Raw genomic sequence first — 26,924 nt, forward strand, 5'->3', positions numbered from 1 at the left:
TGAAGAGAACGATTTAAAAGACCGTAATTTAACGGTTCCTTCTCGTGGATTGCTTCTGTCTCTGGAGGAAAACTTTTTTACACTCTGACGAATTTATTGCAGCGAATTTGTCTGAATTGCTTTGTCTAGCATTACGCGCAATTTACTATTTTCTATGACTTGTTGGAATGACGCCACTCCCAATTCTTTACCATTTTATAATTAGATCTTTCCCTCTTCCATTTTCTGCTTTATGTTTTTTGAAATGCTGACACATATTGTGACTTTTTTCCTCTCCTCCTCTTCTACTTATTTCCTCTATTTTTTGACAGTCTGGTGGTCGATATTGTTATTTTCCACAATGATTTTTTCTTATTCTATGTCGTTTTGCTGCAGTGTTTATCTACGTCTTGCTACTATCGTTTGTTTTTCCAGATTCTGATTACTTGTAAATAACGTTTTTTTAGAATTTTCCACTTCAGACGACTCCTCCTTCTCAAGAACTTTAATTAATTTGAAAGCTATTCTTTCTATAAATTATATTTTATTTTCGATTCCTCATGATTTAACTCCCGGAGAAATTCGAATACGTTATACAGTACACGTTAGAAGGGAATAATAGCATCGCTTTTAAGTCATACATGTGTTGAAAATTATGTTTAAAAGATTTAAAATATATTAAAGATTATAAAAACACCTAAAAATACACATTTCAGATGGAAAGATGTCGGATATTTCTGTGTTCGAATGCCAATTTTTTTTATATAAGAATAGATCCGCGGAAAAATCCGAAATTCTGCTTCAATACGCAAGAAAGGAATCCATTAAACTGCAAAATTCAGCACGTCTAGTTCTAAAAATACCTGGTACATAGAAAATTTTCAACATAAACGGGTCTTTTTATCGTGCAGAAGATGATTAACCATTTCGTTCCACATACTTTTCTAAACGCATGCAAACATTAATCAAGTCGACAAGGGTTTATTTTTCAACTTCGTGAGGTTTAAATTATACGAAAAGAATTCATCTATTTGGATTAGAAAAATAGAAATATCACGAAAATATGAAAAAATTACCGATAGCATGCGAAATCGGCTGTTTGCAAAGGGGTAGTACCTTCACGAGTCGGTAGATTGTAATTAGTTTAGCATAAACCGTAGCTGAAGGAGATTCGAACGTGATGATTCACGATGTCACGAGGGAGTCGAAAGCAAAGAAGATCTGCCGTTTGTAACACCATATCAATGTGCTGATTATGTGCTCTTAATTAAGGTACTCTTTAGTAAAACTGTTTTATGATGTTGGCACGATGTAATTTGTGTAAATTCCATTGGGAAACGTTAGCGTAGATGCAGTCGAAAGCATTCGTCATTACTAAAGAAAGCTCAAAAAATTTTAGAAACTAATTAAAAATATCAAAAACCGAGCGGAATATATACAAATTAATTTTTTACTCATTAACTCGACTCCTTATTAATTAATTATACACGATCGATTTACGTAGTTTCTACCACTTTCGTGACGTGTTTCTTGAATTTTTTTTAGTGTTTGGAAAGTTATTTATATATATAAAAGTATGAGATAACGTTGGGAGTCGTATGGTTTATGCTTGTCAATACCTCACCATTTCTTGGGTCGTTACTCGACGATAGAAGTAAAACAGACCGGCACTACGTTACATTGATACAGTCCTGGTACGTGAGCACTTTCCCTTATCAGTTAACAATTTTCTGAAGATTTATATTACAAAGTCAACGATATTATATTTTATTACACATTAAAATTAAAGAGAAAGTAGTCGTGGCCCATAAATGATTTCTCTGTTATCTTCATCAAAAAGGTATCAAATCTAAGCTTTTATCGAGAATTACATGAAGAATCTCTTACCATTTAATTCTGTACTCTTCAAATTTTGGTAGCAATAAAAGAGAATGAGAGCAAAGCGCTTATGACATATAGATTCGATCCATTAAAGAATGGCTTATAGAAGAGAAAATGTCAGTAAATCCATAATTTTTATGCATTATATTTACATATAACGGCATAATCTCGGAGTATATTTGGATAAATTGGTAAAAGTAAAGAAAGAAATCTTAATGGAATACCTAAAGAAACCATTTTAAAGTAAGGCATAGAGACGTAACGTTCGATTGCTTTTTTTGGAATAGAGTTATATTCCGAGACTGATCAAAAAAGAAGACAGTTAGAAATCTCGGTTGCAATTTTCTCTTGGTGTGTAATAAATGGAATTTTATACGAGGAAAAATCTCCTGTATGTCATATGTACAACAAAACGGAAATAAATAATTCATAAAGCTACATGCCGGATAACAGTAGCAAAATTCAACGTCGTCTTCTTCTTCGTCCTCTCGTTTTCCTTCTCCCGCAGAAGCACCAATTTTAGCTTCCAGGAAATAGTTGCATGTTATTTGAAACTATTGTTTGGTAAAGAGAATACTTCTCACACTATTAAATGCAAAAGGAATGCCGAATTGTTTCGGAATGCATTTCTTGACAAGTGGATTAAACGAAAACAATTTTGCATTCTTTGATGATGACGCTTTCTTCTCTCCTCCAATCAAAATCTCACTTACACAAAGCTAGAATTATTTAAATAATCTACAAAACCCGCAGTTGAATCATTTCAATTATGTCATTTTGTATTATTCATCGAAATTTTGATTAAAATATACCTTTCGCCTCGTCCTCTTCTACCATTTTTCTAAAAATATTTGTTTCCAGACTAGAGAAATTTATATACGTAATCTATCTCGATACTCTTAGGGTTTAGATTTTTCTATATTTTTTCCTTCCTTTTTTCCAAGGAAAAATTTGTCTGTCATATCTTTCCAGATTCGAAAGAATTGATTTTTTTGTATCGTTGATTTCTATACTTTTAGAAATGTGCTCTATCTCGATATCCGTCTCGATGGAAACGATAAATGACGCCTCTCTAAAATTACACATTTTCACTAAAAATTCTATTTTAATTCACCATTTTATGACGTTTTTAAATTTATTTTTAATGCAAAATTAGATATAATGTATATTTATTCATTTTAAACCTTTAAATATATTATAAATCTCAAAAAATAATTGAAAAATATTCAACATATATATAGTCCTTTGCATCGTATGTAAGATACAACGAGAAAATTTTTTTTAACGCCGATTGGTTGCAGATACGAACTCGTCAACGGCGATTGGTCAGTTTGAATTTAAATCGGCTTAACTCCTCCCATTTTTTAAATTTTAACCAATCATCGTTAAGAGAACCGTATTAGCAACCAATTCCCATTAAGATAACCATATCAACAACCAATTATCGTCGTAATCGATTTTTTTTAAATGTTTGAAAAGCGAAAACTTTACCGAATTAAATTTAATCAAGTTTATTATCTCAGAAAGTTGTTTTATCGATAATTCATTCGGTAAATTAAATAAAATTCAGTAATTAAGATCAATTAAGAATATAAATATTCATTTAATGGAAGGAGAGAAGAGATATCGTGTTCACTATTGTTATACAGTAAACTAACACTAGATTAAAGAAATATAATAACGGAATTTAGATAGGCTATCTGCATTTGAATCTGTCTCTAGAGAGAAAGAACAACAATTAAAGCGTGTAAATCAGAAAAAACCAAGGACGAAAAAAAAAGAACACTTTTCATCACGATTCTAACGATGCTATTTAAAGGTATCTTCTGTTCTAATGAGTAAATCTGCACCAGATTTAGATCTAGACTTAATTACCACCCATGGAATATAAAAATTTCTTCGTCTTCTGGTTGGAAAATTTCTAAAAATGATCAAAATATTAAAGTCTAAATTAGAATAAAGATTTATCTTGTATTAAAAAAAACCCAAAAAAGTTAACATTTTTAAGCGAAAGAATGAAGTAAAAAATTGAGAAGAGGCAATCCAAAAAAGACTAATTACCTAGAATGTTCTAAAAAAAGGTATCGAATGTCATTGGACATTCGATACCAAACCTGAGGATGACAGTAATGGTAAATTGAAAAAAAGAAGGAGGTTATAGCAGGAAGAAGAAGAAGAAGAAAAAAAAAGGAGAACCGAAAACAGGAAACTTTTATTTTTCACCTTTTCAATCCCCTCCCTTGCAATCCAATTAGGATAGAATTTTTTTTTCGAGTTTTTACAGATCGATTTTGATATCTTTCTATATAATATAAAGCATATACAGGTGTAGTTAAGAGAGGAACACAAAATGTTCCAATTGGTATGCTAAAAGGCGTGAACGAACCGCTTCATATTGTTGCGTTAAGAGAAGAAAACAAGCCCTAAAATGAGAAATTTTTAATTATTTTCGGTAAGCAAATGTAATTTTAAAACGGAGGAGAAAATTCCAGCAGACGTGTTACGGCAGATTTTATTTTATTCACTTCTAGAAAGCCATTAAGGGGAGAACATTAAAATCCTCCTCTGGCAGAAATGGCGTCCAAGTAAGGCTGACAGCGAGTCTGTTTTCATTACTGACTACAGTGGATCGGACCCAGTTTCTAAAGTGGATTATAAGGAAATGGATGCTTCTTTCTCGCCATTTTATTTTTTCTTATTTTTTTATTTTTAGTTCTTTTTTCCTTCTCTCTTGCCCTCGTAACCTGCCGTAAAGTAGCCACTTAGGAAAGAAAATTCCACCACTGACTACCGACAGCTAATGGAAGGCCAAGGATATAATGATACAACCATACGACCTTTGAATTCCGAATACTCTACACCAGTTAATGTAATGTAATCCAGATACGTTAGAATGTCAAGACACGCGATTGTCTATCTTTCTCCCTCGCTACATGTTCCTCTTCTTTATGTCTCTATATAAAGAATCCCGCATCTTTTATGGATTTATATATATATATTTCTTTTACTTTATTTCTTCTTCTAAATATAAAAAATTGAGTTTTCTTTTTCCCTTTTCTCTAAAATCACTTTTTGATCAAGTTCTTTTTGCCAACTTTTCGATTTATTTATGACTTACTCTCACTAGTCACGCAGTAGCTCCAGCAACAGTTAATGGATCTTAGAAGCTACTGAGATGATTCTACATAATTTTACCTCATAAATCAAAAAATCCCGTATATAATTCTATATATTTTCTTAATATTTTACTGGAAAAAAATACGGTATATAAATTACCTAAAAGGAACCCCCCACTCTTAGCTGGTAACTATCTTTCTAAGAGGCACCAACGCAGGGTGGAGTCGAATATGTCCTTATATCGAGGTAAACGAAGGCACGCACTCGCACGTGCCAAGAATCCCCAACGATTAATAGAATGGCACGCGATGCACGTTAATTCGAAGAAGAAAATACTAGTAACTAACCACGTGTTCTATCCAGGCGATACTATTTTTTTTAGATAAATAGCTCATCGCACCCCTATTCTACACCTACAATAGGGCCTACACATATTGCGGATGCAGTAACGATAATACCCGACCATTCATCCCATAGCAGGGTATCAGTTAGTAGTATATTTTTATGATTGATGTGGAAGAAAATATCGATCCATCTGTTGATGTTTTCCTTAATGGCACCCACACACACACACACACACTACACGTCCTTATTATACGATTAAATTACAACAATGATCCTCGTATTGTTATCTCATAATTCCTGTACAAGAAAGATTAAAGATTCGAGTGAATTTTTACACCAATTTTTTTCTCTCTCCTCCAACTTCTTGTGCATAAAATATTCAGCTGAACAATACGCAATTTACATATTAGCTTAAGGTCCTCATCAATTTTCGAGCAGTTTCCTCTTTTCCGGAAATGTTTTTTTTTTTTTTTGGAAAACTCTATGTAATTTCCATTTCTGACTCCCTTTAGATTTAGTGAAAACAACTTCTCATTCTCTCCTCTATTTTCCTAATTTTTTTCTCTGTGTGTGTGTGTGTGTTCATCATATTTTCCTGTTCTTGCCTAGTTAAGCGAGAATCTAGAGGAACGTTCATTAGTTGAGAATGTTCGTATTTTTCTCTTTGAACATCAATCCAAAAACGGAAATGAAACGAAGAAATTTCTTGTGTTTCTCTCTCGCTAATGTTAATTTGAAATATAATTATCGGTTGGTGTTGTATTGTATTTGTGTGTGTGTTTTTTTTTTTCTCGAGTTTTTCTTGTTTTGTCGTAGGATTTTCCAGATGAAAATCATAAAGAATAGAAAACTCAATTAAAATTCGTGAATAGGTTTCCTTTTTTTCCGGATTTTCTTGCGGATTCCAAGAGGTGGGAACTAAACGATCTCTAAAAACGCATTCGCCTTTCAGGAAATTACATATTTTCTAAAAAATCTTCCGTGTAAATTAAGCATTTCCTGTGTAAACATTCCCCAAAAACACACTAAATTTATTTGTTTTTCTTTTTTATGCGGGAAAATTAAATATCGTCCGAAAAATTATTTGACGATTTCCGGAAACACTTAGAAATTTGAGGAAATTAAATTTTATTTCTAAAATATATATATAATTAATTTCTTCGCACTTTATGAAAAATCACTTAGAAAATTCTTTGAGGGAAAATTTAAAAAAAATATCTAATTTCTTCAAAAATTTTTAAGATATTTTCTAAAGTCTTCGGTGGAAATTAAGTATTTCCCGAGCAAACATTTTCTAAAAACACTGAAAAGTTTTTTGGAAAAATTAAATATTTTCTTAAAGAAAAAGAAAAATCATAGAAATTGGAAGCCGCAGTTTAATAATCGATGAAATTTGGACACGAAATAATTCTTATTTTAACGAGAAAATTGCCAAATTCGCATTAAAATCGTACGCGAAATTTTTTTGGAAATTTCTGAAAGCGGCGACTTTCTTGTCGTAAATCACTTTTAAAAGTACTTTTCCCGCAATAAAGATAAGAAATATTCGAAAATTTGTGTATTAAATCTTTATCGTACGGCCTGTAGAAGGGGGGTAAAGTTTGTCTAACTTAGTGTGACGTAGGACGACGACAAAAATGTCTATTCTATAGGAGCCAATATGTAAATTTAGTCAAAAAAAAAAAAAAAAAAAAATAATTGGGCAAATGGAAGGAGACTCGCAGGTGGTGAAATTCGGTGGGTCAAAGCACAACTTTTACTTTTTATGGTTCCATTTCCCAGAAAGGTTTTATGGCTTCCACCCGGGGATACCAAACTGTCACGTGTGTCCCACGGCGCCAACGGTATCCGGTGTATGGTTAGAAGAGGGGGGAAGAGAATGCTTACGCGGAACGTTAAGGGAACAGACCTCATACTCCTAAGTGATTTCCAACGTCAGAGATTCTTATCTCCACCCTACTTACTAAAAATTAAGGAAAATAAATTAAAAACTTTGTCACCCTAACGCCATTTATAAATGTAAAAAAGTGTGTCTTTTTTAAAAATTTAAAAAATAAAATATATATATATATATATAATGAAATTTATAAATATAGCGCCGCATCGGATTTGCTTTACAACATCCTCCTCCGCATCATTCTGTAAATATAAGTAGTAGTAAAAGATGCTGTGGAACTCTGTCTCGACTCCAACGATCCTTACTCAGTTCAATAATCATTAAAGTATCATTACTCTCCGTAACTGCCACCGTCACGGGTTCGACCCCTCCAAAAATTCCTACAGATTTACTGCTGCTGATAGAGGATACGTTGCTTCTAAGCCGAAGAAAGAAAATAGGAGGTGGAGAATCGTTGACGACAATAGATCTTTCCACCTCCGATCCAGCTGGACAGAGTATAGAGAAGTGGATCCACCCCCGTCTGTAGAAAAGGAAGTGATGATTACAGATTTGATTGAACAATTATCTTCCCACTGATATATAGTAGAACATATATAAATTTTTTGGAAGTCGAAAAGTGATTGGTTTTTTTCTTTTTCTTTGACACCAGCTTTCCAAGCTTGTTTTTGAAAGATTAAGTAGGAGCATGTTAAAGGTATATCTGTCATTCACTTGTCAACGATTCGATATTTATTGGTGCTACAACACCACTCGACTATTCTTAGAAGTTGGCTTAATTCCCATTGGCAAATATCAATTTTCTTCCTCTTCCACGCTCTTCTTTGATTATTTACTATACAATATTATTAAACTGTTTTGTATTGTACACGATTTTACCTGCGTTTGTACAGTATTTTAAGTGGTAAATCAACATCCAGTAGAGGATTCTTTTGCTTTGTGTAAAAAAAAAAACATTAAATTGCACGTTGCTTCGACACTTTAATATAATAGAAAGAGTAGTGTACAGTATTTTAATTGATAAACACCGAATTTTGTAATACTATACGGAGTGAATACCTCGTTATAGCGACGTTTTCCTAAATACTTTTCTATTTTATGCTATACTCGGGTCGCTGTAGGCCTCCTGTAGAGGTAATAAAGCCTTTTTTCCCCGACTGTACACAAGGGACAAACTTGTTTAAACAATTAAGATTTTTCATGTTGATACGTGAAAGAGGGGACAGAATTTCTCATTACTGCAGCATTTTTCTGTATTTTCAATTATTCTATACTTCAAAATGGCTACTGTACTGTATAGCAGTCACTCTTGTAAATTATTTTACGTGAAAAACTCGCGTAAATAACCGACTTTTTCTGTGTCGATATACGGAAGAACGGACGACGGAATTATCGTACATTGCGACGCTTTTCTAACATATTAATGGCTAGCAGAAATAATTCTGCATTTAATACAATACTTTCAACATTAGCTATAACTAAATCGTTTAAGATAATTAATCTTTCGTCGTGTACAGTGCATTGTACGACGTGTTATTAGAGTCAACATAAAACTCTGCTTAATGATTGCCAGACTGCGTTAGGCATCGAATGATTCTGATGTCAGAATTATCAACGTCCACAAGCGGCTCTAATCTCCTCTTGGGATATCTTAACTAATTTTACTCATTATCTTGATGATATACAGATATATCTTATCCCCGACGTTACCCTATTATCCTCTTATCTTCTAAACTCGTGAATATAATCAGTTTTTTTTGCGTTTTCTAATTAAAATTCGCACATTTTAATGTTTTAATGCATAGAAATTTAACTATCTTTTGTTACAATTTTATATAAATGTGTTTCTAAAAGAAAAAACTCCTCATTACAAGCATTCAACAGGAGTAACGTTAAAAATTCACGTTTTACGACGTTAAAATGCATAAATATACCGAAAAATTTTATAAACTACATTTAATTGACTTAAATATATTATAAAATTGATATCTTTGAAGCATTCCTTCGCATTATTCGCGAAATAATCAAGGAACATTGTTCGTAGCTCACGATCTACAGATTGAAAAGTAGAAAAAAATCAAAGGTGGAAAAATAGCCGAAAATTCAAACTTAATTTTTGAAATTAATTTAAAATTTGGATTCAATAAAGGATAGGAAGTAACATGTCGAAAGAATTGGCCAGAAGGACAAAGGAAGAATGGAAATCCGACGAAATCCGATCGGATTTGTTAAATTATCACCCGCTGGAGATCCCCAAAGTTTAACGTTTGGGGGAAAAGTTAGCTCTTGCACATGTTACTAATCTGAAAGTAATAAAATTGAGTTAACGATTACTTTAAATAGGATTTGGGAAAGGGGAACCATGGGATCAATTAATCCGAGCGTGAAGTGTGGAAGAGGAAGATTAAAAAAAAGTCACTTGGATAACACAAAAATTTGATTAGAATATAGAAAATAATCGCGTTTAACCATTATATATTGCCGTTTCCAGTATAAATTTTGCATATCCTAAGGGAGGATTACGTATTTTCCTCAATTATCACGCATAATACTAACTATCAAAAGTGTTAATTTAAGAAGGAAATCAATTCCGGAGCGTAAACATTAATCAAAATTCGTTTCGTGCAATTAAAACCCTTCGATTCTCCTCGGAGTATCGGCATATTAATCACCCCAAAATTCATTCATCATGCTTAATAGGAGTCACAAGTAATCCTCAAAGAGAAGCGGCAAATCGTACAAACGTCAGTATCCTTTCTACAAGAGTTCTTCCAAGTATTCTGTAGTTACATTATACCCAAGGCTAATGATAGGTAAAGGCGAAACTTTCTATAGTTTTAGCAGGCGTGCCTGGCAGGCGTATATGCAAGGAAGGAAGTTAACGTGACGTTGGACGATGCCACGTGATCAGAAATGCACGAATCTGTATTGCAACAATAGAAATTAATTAGTGGAATCTATTCCTTACAGTCGAACGGGAGTCGCTCCTCCTCCTTTCAAAGTGGCTACACAATGGTCAAAGCATAATAACCTTTGCACGCCATCCGTCTCGTGTGTATTAAACACTAGAAATTTGAACAATACATATCGATAAGGACAATTATAAAATTTTTAAATATTTTATTTGAATCTTTTCACGACTTCTCCTCCTCGTCATTTTTCCCCCTCTCTCTCTCTCTCTCTCTCTCTCTCTCTCTCTAAATTCGACCTAACCTTTTAAATTTGTAAATATTTACATATAAAATGTTTCTTTGTATACCGATTGTAACTGTTTGAAGTATAAAAGTCTAAAAATTCGACACGTTTTGGCTCAATTTTCACGCTAAATTCGCGTTAAAATTAATAAGCGAAAGGCATTTTCTTTAATGGATTTCAATTTTAAAAAAAGAGAAAAACTCGATTTAATTATTAAAAAATGCATTTTCGTACAAGTAAACTTTCTAAATTTTTTGGAAAAAGAAAGAAAATTTCATAAAAATGTAACTAAATCTCACGTTAATGTAACTAAGTTATGCGCTTCTCCAGCATCACAAGATGCTGGATAATTAGTTTAAAAAGTAAGATGTAGTTAATAAGTTTGCTTAGAATTATGAATAAAGCGAGTTTAATTTTTTTTTTCTTTTTGCACGCTTAAAAACTGGAAAAATATACAAATTTCCAAAAAAGTTATCGAAGATAATTAACAAAGAGTCATTCAAAAAAATAATAATAATGATAAAAAGAAGGGCAATTGTTTAATTAAATCGAAATTTTATACAAAATTGATATAAAAATTTTAACAGGATATTAAACAGGAAAAGATAAAAGTTTACATACAGACAGATAGAGTTAGCTCATTAACGTTTTTCTCACTCATTTTGATGAATGATTTAACTCGTGTTTTAAAAATAACCAAAAAAAAAGGAGAAAATTCTGACTTTTAATGTATTTCTTACAATTTTAAAGCATCTCTGAAATTAATTTCGTGTTTTTTAGGATGAAGAAGAGGAGAAGTTTAATTAGGGAGATTAATTTTATAAAATTTTAAACAAATTTTTAAAGTTAAAAATATATTTATTAAAAATTAAAGGAGATTTTTTAAGATGGAAGAAACGTCAGAAAAGTTTTTTTTTAAATGGTCGACGAAAGAAAGAAGAAAGAAAAAGGGAAAAAAAGTCTTTAAAAATATTCACAGCTGCAAAGAACTTCCAAGACACTTTGAAAAGCAGAAAAAAAATCGTTTTTTTTAGAATAAGAAAGATAGTTTAAGCAATGGTGGCTTTCCTGCTGCACCCAACTCAACTTTAACCAGAGTAAAAACTTTGATGCGATTGGTGTGGTTTTTTCAGATATATTTTTTTGAACTTATCCACAAACAAGACACAGAACAGAAAACAGAAGAGAGATGCTGAGGAACAAACAGAAAAATCTCATCCTCTTGCTCCAAACTGAAGACTTTCTCCGTTCTCTTCAGCATCTCAAATAGAAATCTTTCGATACACAATTGACAAAATTTCGAATTTTTCTTTGATTTATTTGTTTTTAATTTAATTTTGCTCGAAAAAAGAAATATATAATAAAATTTTGTTAATAAATTTATCTAGTTTGCTCTTATTGATTTTTTTCCCCTCTTCTTCTATTCTTCATTTTTGCCAGATAAAAGTAATTTAATCTAATTTTATCTTAATAATAAAAAAAAGTGCGTATTTGCATTGATAAACATTCACGACATTTTTAGAAAAAGTCGAAAACAAATAAATTTTATTAGAAATTCAATAATTGTCCGAGTAAATATCGATATGAGGTTTATTTATTTTTAGTTTAAACATGTTAAATCTCCACATTACACATTTTGTAATCTAAATTTTAACAATTTTATACGTTAAATTTTAACGCAAATAAATGTTTGTATAGGGCTGTAACGTAAATAAATCAAAAACCCTTGAAAATGTAATATTTAACATTAAATATATCATAAACATAAGCGGATCTCCGCGATATATGTAATATACCTTGACATTTTAAAAAATCTGAACGACGATTGGTCGAAGAAATTGATAACTTAACGATGATTGATTGAAAAAATTCAAATATCCGGAAGTAGGCGTGCTTTTCTTTGAATATTTAATATCTCACGTATTTCGCAGATATCCACTTATGTTCACATGAATTTTCATTGTTTCGAGTATATTTTTATAATAGTTTTTTACTTCCGACCTCTGTTTTACGCTTAAAAATGTATAAAAATATAAAATTTATTCAAAATCATGTAAATTAATTGAGTAAAACATTCAAAAACACTATTTTTTCAGCGTCTGCACTGATATTAATAAGATGCAAACGGTTAAAAATAATAGAATATAAATTACTCTATAATTTATCTATGAAAATTATAATTCTAGAGAATAAATTAACCAAATTTTTTCCAGATTTATAACTATATTTTGACTCGTGAGAATTTTCCAGTCCATGAATAACTTATATTAATAACGAAACCCATTTTAATATATGATGAATCACCTATCAAGAGGGAAGATCGCCTATAACATTTTGATACTGATCAATAATGAATTTAGCATTAACGCAGAGATAATACATTATTTACGAGTAACGTTGTTTCCTATATTAAAAACATCACGATATTTTTTACCAGCCATCTTTTCTAACTTAGTTAATTATTCACCCTCTTGTAGGACAAACCATTCACCCACTTTACGTAAAGAAAGCAGTAAACTCTAACACACTAACGCCATAACGGGGGAATGCCTTGTTATGCTTTCGTTAACCAGCACTTTCCGGATATAACGAATTGGGACGAAGGATAAACGAGTAGAATAGTACAAAAACTAAGAATGGGGGGTTGAGAAAGCCCGGTTGTGGATTTAGTCAAACGTGTTACTGACATTAACCAGAGTTTAGTCGGGAAAAATAAGACACTGGAGGGGTGTTTAGAAGCTTAAGATATCCGACTTCCCGGAATCCCTCTAGAACCGAACCTCTACGTAAACAGAGGGTCAACATAACAAAAGCAGCTGTCGCAAATGGGGCTGGACAGATTCCCCCATTTCGACTTGTACTTATAATCCTACGAACAAAAGATTGTATTTTAATCTCTACTCTGTGTTCGTTCTTGTTTTTATCTTCGCTTCCTCTCCCCACCTTTAATCCTTCTCCCCACTCCCTCTAAGCTGTAGCAAGTGAGTTATCATTTGATGTATCCCCCATAGTTCGTTCCGCAAGACCACCTAGAAGTATCAAAAAACCAGTATATCAGCTCGAGGCAGTAAATTTACCGTCTCGAAGGGGGGATTACAGTTTGTATAAAGTTAATCCCTTTTCGACAGAATGGAGTTTTCGACTGGACCCAGCGTTAGAATAATAATAATTCGCAAAAAATGGTTCCTTTTCGTGTGTATGAAACGCGTTCAAGTATGCAAATTAGCTTCGAAACACGTGATGTAACGGGGGTCGGTTGTAAACTTTGAATTGTTTTTTTTTGTATTAAAAGGGGGCGTTTTTTTAGAAACATCCCACTCTGGTTTAGTATATACGAATGTGGCAAACAATTAACTCTTGGCATGGAACGTGTATTTTGATAATTAAGCCCGTGTTTCATTTTTGTTTCTGGTGCAGACAACTGTCATTTGCCAAACGCAAGATAACCACAGGACAGACACTCGCTCTTATAAAGTGTTGCCATACTTACCGCTGTATGCTGCATCGATCGGGGGCTTACTAAAGTGACGTTTTTCCTCTCCGTTATGACGTCATTAGTATACCGGATATCTTGGCTCTGGATAACTGTAAATCTATCTGAAATCATCGAAATGCTTCCACCTCCAACGTTTTTGGCAATCTGTCCAAACTCTTTTATATAATTGCGCCTCGGTTTTTGACAGGTAAAAGCTGTGTTTCTGTGTTTTGTTTCCCGCGCGTGCAATTCTAGAAAGCTTGGCGTTTTGTTGCCATAATAGCACCGAATCGCTGGGGCTCGTTCTAGACGAAACGGCCGTCCAATGCATCAATTTTCTTTCTATCCTAGCATTTAAACTCTTCTAAATGCGAATTCTCTTCAAAAAACTTGGATGTTATTATTGTATTAGCATTAGAATCCTCGCAGCTTGTTCCCGACGTAAACATATTTCGGAAAATGTTTCGTTTCTAGAGTAAATAGTTCTGGAAAACGTACATCTTGTTTCCTACAACAGCAGCAAACACTTGTTTGTTTCTTTTAAATGGATCACAAAAGATTGATTTTGTTTCTGTAGTGGTAGTATTAGCGTTTGTTTTTTTCAGTTCAAACGTCTTTAGAAAACGTTATTGTTTCTATAACACAATCAAAACACGCGAATTTCTTTCATTAATACCATCGTAACGTTTAGAGCGATTATTTTTAAATTCTAGAGAAGATCAAGATGAAGAAGAGTAGATTTAAACACGGCATTCTGCTAAAAATTCATCAAATATTGATGTAATTAAACACGAAAAAACAGGAGACCTTAACGTCAATAAAAGATGAATTTTCATATTTAATTAAAACGGAACAAAATAAACAAATGGAGAATTGTGTTAAATCAAGAAAAATCTTCCATCATCATCGATAAAAATCCATTCGCTACAAACATAAAAATATCTACAACAAATCTAATTAGAACGAAGGAAGTAACGATATTGCTATAGATTTTCTTTTTATTTTTTGTGTCTTTTTTCTATTATTTCTAAAGGCAATAGAAAGGAAAATCTTCTCAATTAATAATTTTCATAAATTATTCAAAAGGATTTAAGTTTTTCTTCAACAATTTCGACTTATTCCTTGCTCATCTGCATCACTATTTCTCTACTCTTCCTCATCTCTTATGCAATTTCTAATGATTTGTTTGTTTCTAGTTAAGAATGATGATACTACTATTTCCTTCTTTTTTCCCCATAGATCCCATTTAATGATCCACTGATTAGAAGTTCTTTAAAGTAAGTAAAAAATAAAAAATAAAATAAAACAGTAGTAGTAACAGTTACTCTGGTTTGTTAAGGATCTGTGTAGTTCTTTGCCGGTTCTTTTCCCGTTCGTTATATTCTTTCACGGAATGGAAACATGGTCAACTACTTGATATAGTCACGTGGTTTAATGATCCAGGATAGATTTAAGCTAATTTCATTGATGACAACAACGTGTGATTTAATGTTCGTTAATGGACTATACACGGCTCTAACATTTGTTTCGTTTGAGCTAAAAATCGATACTTTGAACGAATTCTTCTTTCCTTTCCTCCTTTTTCCTCTTATATATATATATATATATACATTTATTACTATTATTATAAACTGTAGCAACGTCCATTCTGCCTCATCAATCAATCATCATCATCTCAAACCTACAGCATCACCGGGAAAGTCAGGATTTTTAATTAAAGTGCACGTGATGTAGGTGATAAAATACTCGAATCCTTCGTTCAATTCCTCATCTAATTGTGATTTTTTTTTGTTTTTTTAAGAAGACGAGTGTATTTTAGAAGTGAAATTTTGTTTAAAAATTCCTCTAATTATTACGAATTTACTTATAATTTTCTATAGAAAGATCTTTTATAAAGATAAGTGAATATTCGGGTAGTTTCATAGTTGCACCTGAGTCCCGAGAAGAGAATTTTGTTTCCTTTTTTTTACAAGAAAGTAAATAATATTTACTTTAACAAGAGAATTATCATTGAAGAGAATGGAATTTCATTCGAGGCAACTCCCAGATTATCAGTTGAATAGCTTTTAGTAATCTAATATTAATGCACATCATCATCGTCCCTTATCCATCACATTCTGTCAGTAGGTAGGAGGATGTGGCCACACTCGCGAAAATTAGATTTTAACTATCTCTAAAGGTACATGCATACAGAGTAGACTTACCATTAGAATAATTACATTCCCCACACACCAGATTTTTTTATAATTCGATGCGAACCCGAGTCATTAAACTATAACCAAAAAAAAAAAAAAAAATGTTCACGAGCTCACTGAAGTGACGAGGAGAACCCACCAGAACCTGTAAACTTTAACGAAATATCCACGAAAGGTGGGTTATTGAGACGTTAAATTTGCAAAATCTGGTGTTTGCATTGTTAAATTTTCGCTAGAAAACCAATTCCTCATCCCTATACAAAGGGGTGCTCGACGATCGGGGTGAAAAATTCGGTTTAATTGCTCATATCTGTGAGGGTGTAGACGGGTGTCTCGTTTAACAATACCTATTAAGTTTAGAGAAAGGGGGTGTCTAACGCCTGTAAGGGAGAGTGGGAGATAGAGAGAACGAAGGTACTCACCTTAGCCGAGATATGGGATACACTATTGAGTTTTGTGGATCCATACAATTCGAGTAAGCTCCGAAGTAAGAGGGGAGGGTGTAGCAGTTCAGACACGACTTAAGCTTGTCTCTGGCTGGCTGCTGAATGACGGGGCCACACAACGCAGTATGTTCTACGGGCTCGGTGTTGGGCAGGTCGACTACCGCTTCGAGGGGATGATGCTGCTTCGATTCGCCTTCCTTCCCGCTTTATCAATCAACTTTTACTATATTTTTATCGTGGTATAATTTAATAATTTTCGATTTATGTGTGCAAACTCTTATTCTATCCGTAGAAGCCGGTGTTGTCCGTAAGATACCTCATTTTTCGTAAAGGCACTCAGCCCTTATGCCACAAACCCACCTTTTTCTTATAAGGAAACTCTTATTTTGAATAGGAGAAACATTATTTCTTACAAGGAAGTTGTTGTTCTTCGTATAGAAATCCTTATTTTTTAATAAATAAACTGTTGTTTTTTACACGAAATTCCTATTTGTAGCTCAATTTTAAGGATTTTCATACGAGAAACCCTATTTTTTTAAACAAATAAACCCTTTTTTTATATCAAAACTCATAAAAGATGGGAAGAAAGACGAAGATTCCTCATTTTCCATAGTGTTTTTTTACATAAACACCCTCACTTCGGATTAATATACTACTCTTAAATAGGGATCCTACATTTTTAAATTCTTTTTTTAATACAAACACAAGATTTTCATCCCACCTAATACAAAAACAAGGAAAATAGGAAAAGGGCTTTACATTGTTTACAAATTTCCAAGATGTGTAGAAAAGGATGAAGTAGATTTGCCCATCCTCTTCATACACACAGTAAATGTTATGGGATTTATCTCCAGTCATGTGTACATTGTTATTATTACAGCTTACATTCGCAATCCTTTGGTGGACTTAAATTTTGGATTAAGACCAAATCTCTATTAATTAAAATCCGACAACAAACTTAATACACGAATATAAGCGAGAAATCGAAAGACAATTTCAATTTTCCTAATAATTTTACAACATTTTCGAGTCGAATTGTTTATACACCGAACACAATATGGATCGTGTAGCTTCATTATCCAATATCCGAACTACATTATGTAGACTTTATTTAATATCCTGATCGATTTCTATACGACGGAATCAATAATTTGATCGATCAGAGCTCGGTAAACGTTCGAATTACATAATAGAATGGCGATTTAATTCCAGTGTTTAAAGCTTAACTAACGATTGTTTGCTTTAAAACGTCACTTTTATGGTTTAGAAGACGTTTTAAACGTCAAAATCTGATGGTGTATATCATCGTTTTGGCACTTAATACGGAGGAATGTCTTCATCCTTGCTGCGTGATGTCTTCATTTAGAGGATACCCGAGGCGTTTTGTGGTGTTTTAATTAAACACCAGAGCATATTTTCGTTAAGAAAATTTCAAATAAACCTCCTCTAAACTAACATCTCACGTGTTTTTTTTTCGCAGTTCCTTATTAAATATATCCGTTAGAATAGAAGATAACCTACCTCTACCTAAATGTGTTACACAGAGCAGAAGTGTGACGTGTGACAGTGTGACGTGAGTTGTTTTCTTTCTCTTTGCTTGTTCCCTTAAGGAACTACACGGTCGAGGGGGCCAACAGGGGTGGATTTCTTTTGTTACGAATTTCTCCTTTATACGTGCGATATAATATTTATAAATTTGGTAAATTCGCTAAAATCTCCTCCCTCCTAAACGTTAATTCTAATATTTTTTATTGTGTTTTGGAAGAAGAAGTATAATAATTGAGCCAAATTAGCCCCTTTTTTTAGAGTTACTGTGTACTGTACTGTACTGTACATAAAAATTCAATTTAATATTTTTATGGGGTGTTTTTTCTAAAAGAAGCATCAATTAGGGTGATTTTTTAGTATTTTAAGTAGCATAAAACTCAATAGAACGTCAAATTTTAAGCCATTTATACATGTTAAATCGCTTCAAAAAGTAATTGTGTGTATTTTTTGTAGGAAATTACTCGAGAAATTTTTTCGAAATGCAAAATTTTATCGTTTTTAGGGATTAAAATATGTAAAAAATATTCCAAAAATGTCAAATTTGGGGAAATATCCTTAAAATATGGCGAATTTTAACAATTTTAGAAGAGGAAGAGTTTTAAAAATTTCTCAGAAATCTTTGAAAAAAAACACACAAAATTTAATTATAAATTTAAAATTTTCCTTTTTTGGGGGGAATTTCGATATTTTAGAGAGATTTTTAAAAGTGAAAGTTAATAAACTTACAAATTCATAATAGGGATGCAAGTGTAAGGAGAAAAACGTTAAAAACTCCCCCCAAAAAAGGACACAAGACCCGAATTATCGAGTAAATTAAATTCAAGTTTAATTTTAAAGCGTAGATAAATTCAAATGATTCTTTTATAAAAACAAAAAAATCAACTTTTTTCGTGTATTTATATATGTATTCGAAGGGGGCAGACACACAGACACACACACACACACTCCATAGTTTTTGCACCAGCAAACTTTCGCTCATTTCAAATTCAAATAACCTTTGCAAATTATATTAAAAAGGGGGGAGGGTCGAGAAAGTCGACGTCGGACACAAAAGGGCAGATATTTTATAAAAAAGATCCTCGTGTCTTTCAACAAATAACAAACGTTTTTTGATACATTCGACACGCCAGATTTCTAGTATTAGAAGCTTATATAGAAGATAATTAATGCTAAGTAGCAGCGGTGTTAAGTGTAGAAAGGGGGGGTTCGATTTCCATCACAAACGTTAAGACGGGGTTTAAACACGGAAGGAGTTGTCTCTGCTCGACAGATCATTTATCAAATGCCAAAGGACCAACGACGAAAGTAGTTTTTTGGAATGTTAAAACATAAAAGTTACCCAAATCTGAAAAGTGTTCGGCGCGGGGGGAAGGGACCATCTACACACCGGGTTACATACAAATATCTCGAGTTAATATTTGAATAAGTATGCTTGGAATGTTACGATTCGTTGAGGGAGGAGAGCGATTTAAAATGCAGACTGCACACACATACATACGCACAGACACACACACTCACGCACAGGATATTGCCTTTATTGTATGCTTTACGGGATACGCTACATCCATACTATTTATAGTTTCGGGATTCAATCGGCCATCTGCCTTATTACGTTACTCCGGTGAAGTTAAAGAGTAAAGTATTATATTAAAAAATATCGTCCCTCTTTAAGGAATTCGGGGGCAAGGAAATGTATTTGTCTCGACCCCTCCTCTCTACCTCCCCCTTCCAGCACACTCCGGATACGTCGCATCGTATGTCACGCATGGTTAAATCGAGTGGCGAGGCTGTTTGTATGTCCGTTTCTTTGCAGATAGCAGATTGGAAAATGATTTAGAGGTGAAGATATCTTCGTGTCTTCGTAACAGACGAGGGGATGTAATGGTCTTCTAAATGCTTTACTGTACGGGTTACGAAGGTGGAAGAGGAAGAAAGAGAGGGGGGATCGAAGATAAACTCTAGCATTACCTAACTTCTTTCTCCGGTATTACTTGTAGCTTAACTGTTTTTATCTGCTCTCTGTTTGTCAATACGTGTCAACCGACAGACGAGCTTTCCAAAATACATTTTTTTTTTCCTTTTTTCGCTCTCCGGAGAAAGATCCGAGAGTTAAAATAGAGACAGAAAAAAAATGGGGAGATCTTCACTCATTCTGGGGTAATCAATACGTTTAAGGTATTCTTTTGTATGGTGTGGTGTTACAATGAAAAGGGTAAATCGAGTTATAAGAACGAAGGATAATGCATTCTGTTGATTACTGTCGAAAATGCTCTCCTTTTCTATCGAGTAATTCGCTTTTAAGAAAGACCAAATGACTTTTGTTTGTGTTTTTGGTAGTCTTTTTTTGGGAGGGGGTGTTAAACTCGCTTTCGATTCAAATAAATCTTTCCGGAGTATCGATTGTGTAAAGGAAGAGATGGCGCAGAGGGAAAGACGCCCCACGGCTGTCTTAACCCCCCATCTCTCTTAAAATAGGTATTAGACGGCGCATCTCTTCCCAGTTAGATGCCTTTCTTTAACGTATAATCAATTAGAGATAGCTAATTTAACGCGTAAAGGAGAGATGCCCAATAGGGTAAGATGCCCATTAACATTTTAATAAAATATCTGTAATTCTGGCTTTAATGTAGGGGCGAACGCATACCGGAAACAACGCATCTCGGTGTGTTATCAGAGTGAAACTCTAAACACGGGGCATCTCACCCGTTAGGCATCTTCCCCTCCTTATACGATCGCTGTGGATACGATAAAGATGGGAAGGACATAGCCACGAAGCGAAACGAGTCGGAGATGGCCCGAGCGGGCGAGATGCCCCACCGCTTAAACTACGATCTGTCGAGCCGATCCCGTCGAAAGGCCCGGTTAAATTGGCAGAGATTGAAGACAAACCATACAACGACGGAAATAATTAAATAGAATTAAGTATAAAAGCCAATTAAATAAATTTTTAATTAGAATTAATTTTAGATAGTAGAAAGTTTTCGAATATGCATTTATGTATGTATGTAGGTAGGAGGCAGATTGTTTTGAAATATTAAATTTCTGGACTTAACGAGTCTAGTTTCATTATTAAAATTGTTACAGATGCTAATACTTTAATTAGGTTCTATAGCAGATAAATTCAATTAGAATATCGCCATTTTTGAATAATTATTTCATGAACCGTCTCTTTAATAATTCCAATATTTATTTATTTATTTATCGAAAAACACAGAAAGAAAATTATAAAAGGAGCTCCTTTTATGTTTTTTACAATTGTTTAGAAGAGATTTTTAGGCATTTTTAGGAAGGATTTTTAGGCATTTTTAGGAAGGATTTTTAGGCATGTTTATGAAGAATTTTATGGCATGTTTATGAAGGATTTTTAGGCTTTTTTAGAAAGGATTTGCAGGTATTTTAGGATGGATTTTTAGGCTTTTTTAGAAAGGATTTTTAGGCATTTTAGAAAAGATTTTCAGGCATTTTTAGAATAGATTTTTAGGCATTTTTATGAAGGATTTTTAGGCATTTTTAGGAAGGATTTTTAGGCATGTTTATGAAGAATTTTATGGCATGTTTATGAAGGATTTTTAGGCTTTTTTAGAAAGGATTTGCAGGTATTTTAGGATGGATTTTTAGGCTTTTTTAGAAAGGATTTTTAGGCATTTTAGAAAAGATTTTCAGGCATTTTTAGTATAAATTTTTTATGCATTCTCAGATTGAAATTTTTGAAGTTTTTAAATCTTCTGACATTTAAGAAGTAATTTTTATACGTTTTTAAAATAACGGTTTATAGAAATTTTAAAATAGATGTTTTGAATATTTAACATAAAAATTCGTTTAAAAATATCAATTTTTAAACGAATGTTATCGCATCTTCTCGATACATTCGTCGTTTATGAATGCAAATTAAAGCAATTCAAAACTGTGTATTAAAGAAATTAATTTGTTCGAATGTTTGTTTAGCAATTAATCTAAAAAAAAGAATCCAAAAATTCTTAAGAAATAACCAAAAATTACATTCTGAAACCTAGAAGTTAATTGAATGCGATAGGACGTCTCCAGGGAGTCATTTTCACTTTATAAAATTCAAATTATCTTTTATATAAAATTAAATTAAATTATTCCATTGAAAACAACTCTTTGTGAATATTTAAATTTATTTTTAAATTTGATAGAAATTTTTTTAAAAATATTAAGTAATTAATTGCGTTTTTAAGTAGTTTATAGATACTTAACGTTACGAACATAATGAAAAGTTTGCAATTCCTTGGGAAGAGGTGGAAGAGGAGGAGGAGGAGGAGGAGAAGGAGAAGAAAAAATTGTTTACAAGATTTTTTTAGAAGCCTTTATTATATCTAAAAATAACCATTAAATCTTAAAATATATTTTATCCAATTTATAAGGCCGAATTTAAAAAAAAATTAAGCGAATTTTCGGATAGTTTCTCCAGTCGAAACTTAGTTAAATATTGAAGTTTTTGAGGGGTGTTTTTTTTTTTTTTTTTGAAGAAGAAGAAAAATCGTGTGTGATCAGATTTAAAATGATACTTCTCTAGATATTTGACTTCATTATCTATAATAGGATCATTTGAAATATTTTTCTGTATAAAATCAACGTTTTATATATCGAAGTTGATGGGCTTTTTCCAAAAAAATAACTTCTAAAAATGTATTTACAAAAAAAGAAAAACATAAATCAAAGATAAGATCAGATTATCCAATGAAGTCGTTTAACCAATGACAAAAAGGAAAACAAAATGGAGACAATGTGTGCTGGTTTTTTTGATGTTTTCTTATCAGAAAATAAAAAGTTCTTTTTTATCTTTGTTTTTTTGATAAATTTTCACAAACATTCTTCTAAACGTTTCGAGTTTTTGAAAGATTAATCATGACGTTTCCCTTCAATTAATGTTTAAAAATGGAGGAAGATAATATATAAACCATAGAAGAAATATATATATATATTTCCGTCTTTCTAAAAAAATCACTTAGAAATTTGTGAGTTTTTTTTATCAGTTTTAAAAGGACTGGAGTCTTTTTTTTTTTTACCTTTTACTAAATTGCGTTTTTGCTGAATTGTATCGAATCGAAATTGCCTTTCCACTCGTTTTAAATCTATCAAATTTTAGAGTGTTACAAAACGTTGGATGAATGAGTTATTTTATTTATTTATTTTTTATTTTGTTACATTTGTACGAGTGTAACGTTTATCAATTTATTTAGAATCCTATCTAAATTCGGGGCACTTAAACACCATCACGAAAGCATGGTTGTAGAGTTTCGTAAGTGATGATAAAATTATGCTGATAAGGGCAAAAATTCACGATTAAAATTATTTAAAATGACGATAAGTTATATATTTAGCTTAGGTGGGAGCCTTAACTGGTGATGGGCATGCACAGGATCCATTGGAAAATGATCCTTTTGACTTTACTAATGGAACTATTGTCGAGTAAGGGATTAAGTTAATGTAATTTTAAAACTACTCTATTTATCCTCCGAAACATAACTTATGTAGCTTATTACTCCTTCATAATTCTTGCAAACGAAGGGCTTTGTTACAAATATCATTGTTTCCACCATTACCACCTCTCTCCAGATGCGAGAATCGTCGAGGGATGAGGAGGTTGATGAGTAGAAAACTACGGGATAACCCGGAAGATTTTCTATAAAATTCTATAAAATAAATTAATTTAAGTGGAGAAAATTCGAATTTAAACACTCGGAAGAAACAGAAATTTCGTATTTTATCCGGGATGCGGAGGAGAAATACAAAGAGAGAGAGGGAGAGATGGACAAAGAAATGAATTTTTACTAAAAACAACGGAAGCGGCGGATCTTAAAACTCTAAAAAAACACAGAAAAAATTCCTTTTTTTTTCCTCTACCTTAAAGATTTGACTTTCAAAAAACATGGTGTGTGTGTTTTCTCTTTACTGTACTTTGTATATTTTAGCATAAATCGTAAAATATTGCTGAAGTTCGGTTCGATAAATTCTGAATTTTGATTCCTCCTTCATATAACTCTTAATCTAATGCTATAACGTCACCAACAAATTGAGAATGAGAGAAATAACTTGGCTGGAAGAAGAGAAAGAAGGTGGAGGGGGGAGGAAAGTAAAAATAAAAATCTTTTGGCAACTTATATTTTTATTTTAAATCAACTCATGAATAAGTTTAAGCGTGTCGACAAAATTTTTATTTACTCATCTAACTAATGCATTTTGTAGATAGGAAAAGAATAATCTAATATATCTTCCTTACTTTAAACCCGTTTTCTTTACGAAATAACTTAATTATAACTTAATTAACTTTAATTTCTCTACGAGAATTATTTACAGTTTTATTATTATTATAAAAATGAAAATTTTATTTTTCTAAATCTTAAAAATATGTTAATTTGATACAAGTTACTGCCTTTTCTTCTTCGTTGTTTTTATTTAAGAAAGTTCTATTCGTGTTGTGAAACGTTTAAGATTATAATTAATGAATTGTCTGACTGTATGTCTGTTCGTTGTGGTTTTATCTTGGAATTTATTTTACTAGCTCTTTCGAATTCTTGATATATTCTAAAGAAGAGCGAAGACTCTAAATATACAAATGATTTATAACATGTTTTAAAGAAAAAGAAAAACATTAATGACTCCAGATGTATTCTAAAGAGGTGGCAAGATCCTAATGGTTCTAGATGTATTCAGATGAGTGAGGAAGACCTGAATGGTTTCTGATGTATCCTGTAAAGGGAGGAAGATCTTAATGACTCCAAATGTATTCTGAAGAGGTGGAAGAACTTAATGGTTCCAGATGTATCCTGTAGAGATAGGAAGATCCTAATGGTTTCTGGTGTATTCTAAAGAGGGAGAATGGCATAAAGGATTCTAAACGTAATGTAAAAAAGGAAGATTATAATGGCTCCAAATGTATTCTAAAGAGAAATGATAGATTCATAGTGTACTTTGTTTCAAAATGGCGACAGTTTCGAGTAATAGCTCCAGATGTATTCTGAAGAATATAGAAGACCTTAATGATTCTAGAGTTATTCTAAAGAGAGAGGAAGACACTAGAGATTCTAATAGCTCCAATTGTATTCTAAAGAGGAAGAAACTTTTTTGAATAATAAATTTATAGTATATTTTTTTCCAAAATGGCGACCATTTCGAGTTACTTGTCACGAATTATACAATGTTTTGTTTTCTTCGAAACAAAATGGCTGTCGTATCGAAGAAGGGGTTTAAGAACAAAGTAGCGAAACAAAACAAAATGGCAGACGCTTGAATTATTATATTGGCATAATTCCAAAAATTTGAATTCAAATTTCGGTTTTATGTATATTTCGTCACAAAAGCATTGTTGCGTCACAGAAGAAAAGGGAGAAATTTTTGAACGGATTTAAACAAAATTTGAATTATTTTTCGAAACAAAATGACGAATACGAATAATTTAAATACGTTTTTACGTAAAATTAAACAAAAATAACGTATTCGAAAGCAGAAAATCATAAAATAAACCGTCTTTTTTTTCCAACAATTTACCACGACGATCACCTAATTTCCATTTAATAAAATGATAAATACCATGAAAATATAATGAAATCACGCAAACGGATTAAACATTTATTGAATTACCTACAAATAAGTAAATTTTCAGGTGGAAATTTACAAATAATGAAATTTTATAGAAACGAAGCCAATCACATCATTGACTGATCGAACTGTTTATCTTGTGTTACGCGTCACGCAATACTAAAACAAACAAGTACATAATGTGTTACGTTCATTAAATAAAACTCGGAAACTGTTACGGGATGGTGCATGGCATCCATTCATCCGAAGCACCATTTTAATTACGACAGTATGTTGTTCCATGCAAATAGCCTGTTTAATTATTCATAAACGTGTACAAGAAGTGTTAATTTGGATGAAAATCTTTCCTAGATCACCCCCAAAAAATGCATTAATTATTAATATCTACGCGGAGGGAGAGGGACTTTATTTCTTTTTTTTTAATCCAGGAGGGATTTTAAAATGTTTAGCTTCTCGTCGTCACCCGGGGTGTGCCCAATAATTAAAGAAGTGTTATTAAAAGTTAGCATTCTTTTATATAAGATAAGCTAGACGAAAGGATGATGTCGTGATCGTATGATGTCACACGGCTGCCTTATTACGTAACAGCGACGGGTGGAAAATATGAGGTTTTGGTGTGCATTAAAACTCGCCTGTTCAGCACGGCACAACGGAAAACTGGCTTACAAATATTAGACAGATCAAAAAAAGAAGAAGAAGGGAAAGGAACGACAGCACTTTTATTAGGTCTTTCCTCTTGCTAAGTCAGCATTTACTAAACTTTACAGTTGAAGCTTTACTAATCGGAATCTACACCGTTTCCTATTATGAGGAGGAGGACAAAAAAGAATGAAATTAAACTCTACCCCATTAAGGTTATGATGATAACCAGATGATATTATTCAACAATTCTTGCACTGTGATGAAAAGTGATGAGAAGAATCTGTTCGCTGCTCCACTTTTCTGACGCATTATTCGATTTTTCTGAGAAAATGCATTATTTTAAATATTTTAAGTGACGTTTCCAGTTGTTTCCAGTGGTTTTATGTAATTATAACGTAACGTTCTCATTAAAGTGTGCGGAAGATAACAATGCTAAACTTATGTCGACGTGGCGCGACTATTCGCGTCGCGCGCTTGTCGTATATGTAGAAGCGAATTCTACACGTGGTTTATTTACTTCTTCAATTACGTTTATAATACTAGTTACTCAACAATTGAAACGGCTGATGGTATTACGGGATAAGAAAAACGAATAATCGCATCGCATCGCGTCGCTTTAAATTCATTCGGTGGAGCGAGCG

The 26,924-nt window shown here is 32.5% G+C and overlaps 1 protein-coding gene across 4 annotated transcripts in view; it reads right to left on the reverse strand.

Annotated features, from left to right (window-relative positions):
• LOC136969831 (teneurin-m-like) overlaps positions 1-16,631 on the reverse strand; it is a 148,263-nt gene extending 131,632 nt beyond the window's left edge. For 3 of the 4 annotated variants that reach the window (XM_067264136.1, XM_067264128.1, XM_067264106.1), the window contains exon 1: positions 16,507-16,631. The gene's annotated coding sequence lies outside the window, so the exon portion shown is untranslated. The remainder of the gene's footprint in view (positions 1-16,506) is intronic. The other variant, XM_067264118.1, reaches the window with a different exon arrangement.
• Between the last annotated feature and the right edge of the window lie 10,293 nt (positions 16,632-26,924).

The sequence above is a fragment of the Centruroides vittatus genome, unplaced genomic scaffold (genome assembly GCF_030686945.1).
Source record: "Centruroides vittatus isolate TY-2023 unplaced genomic scaffold, ASM3068694v2 contig_1042, whole genome shotgun sequence".
Taxonomy (NCBI): Eukaryota; Metazoa; Arthropoda; class Arachnida; order Scorpiones; family Buthidae; genus Centruroides; species Centruroides vittatus.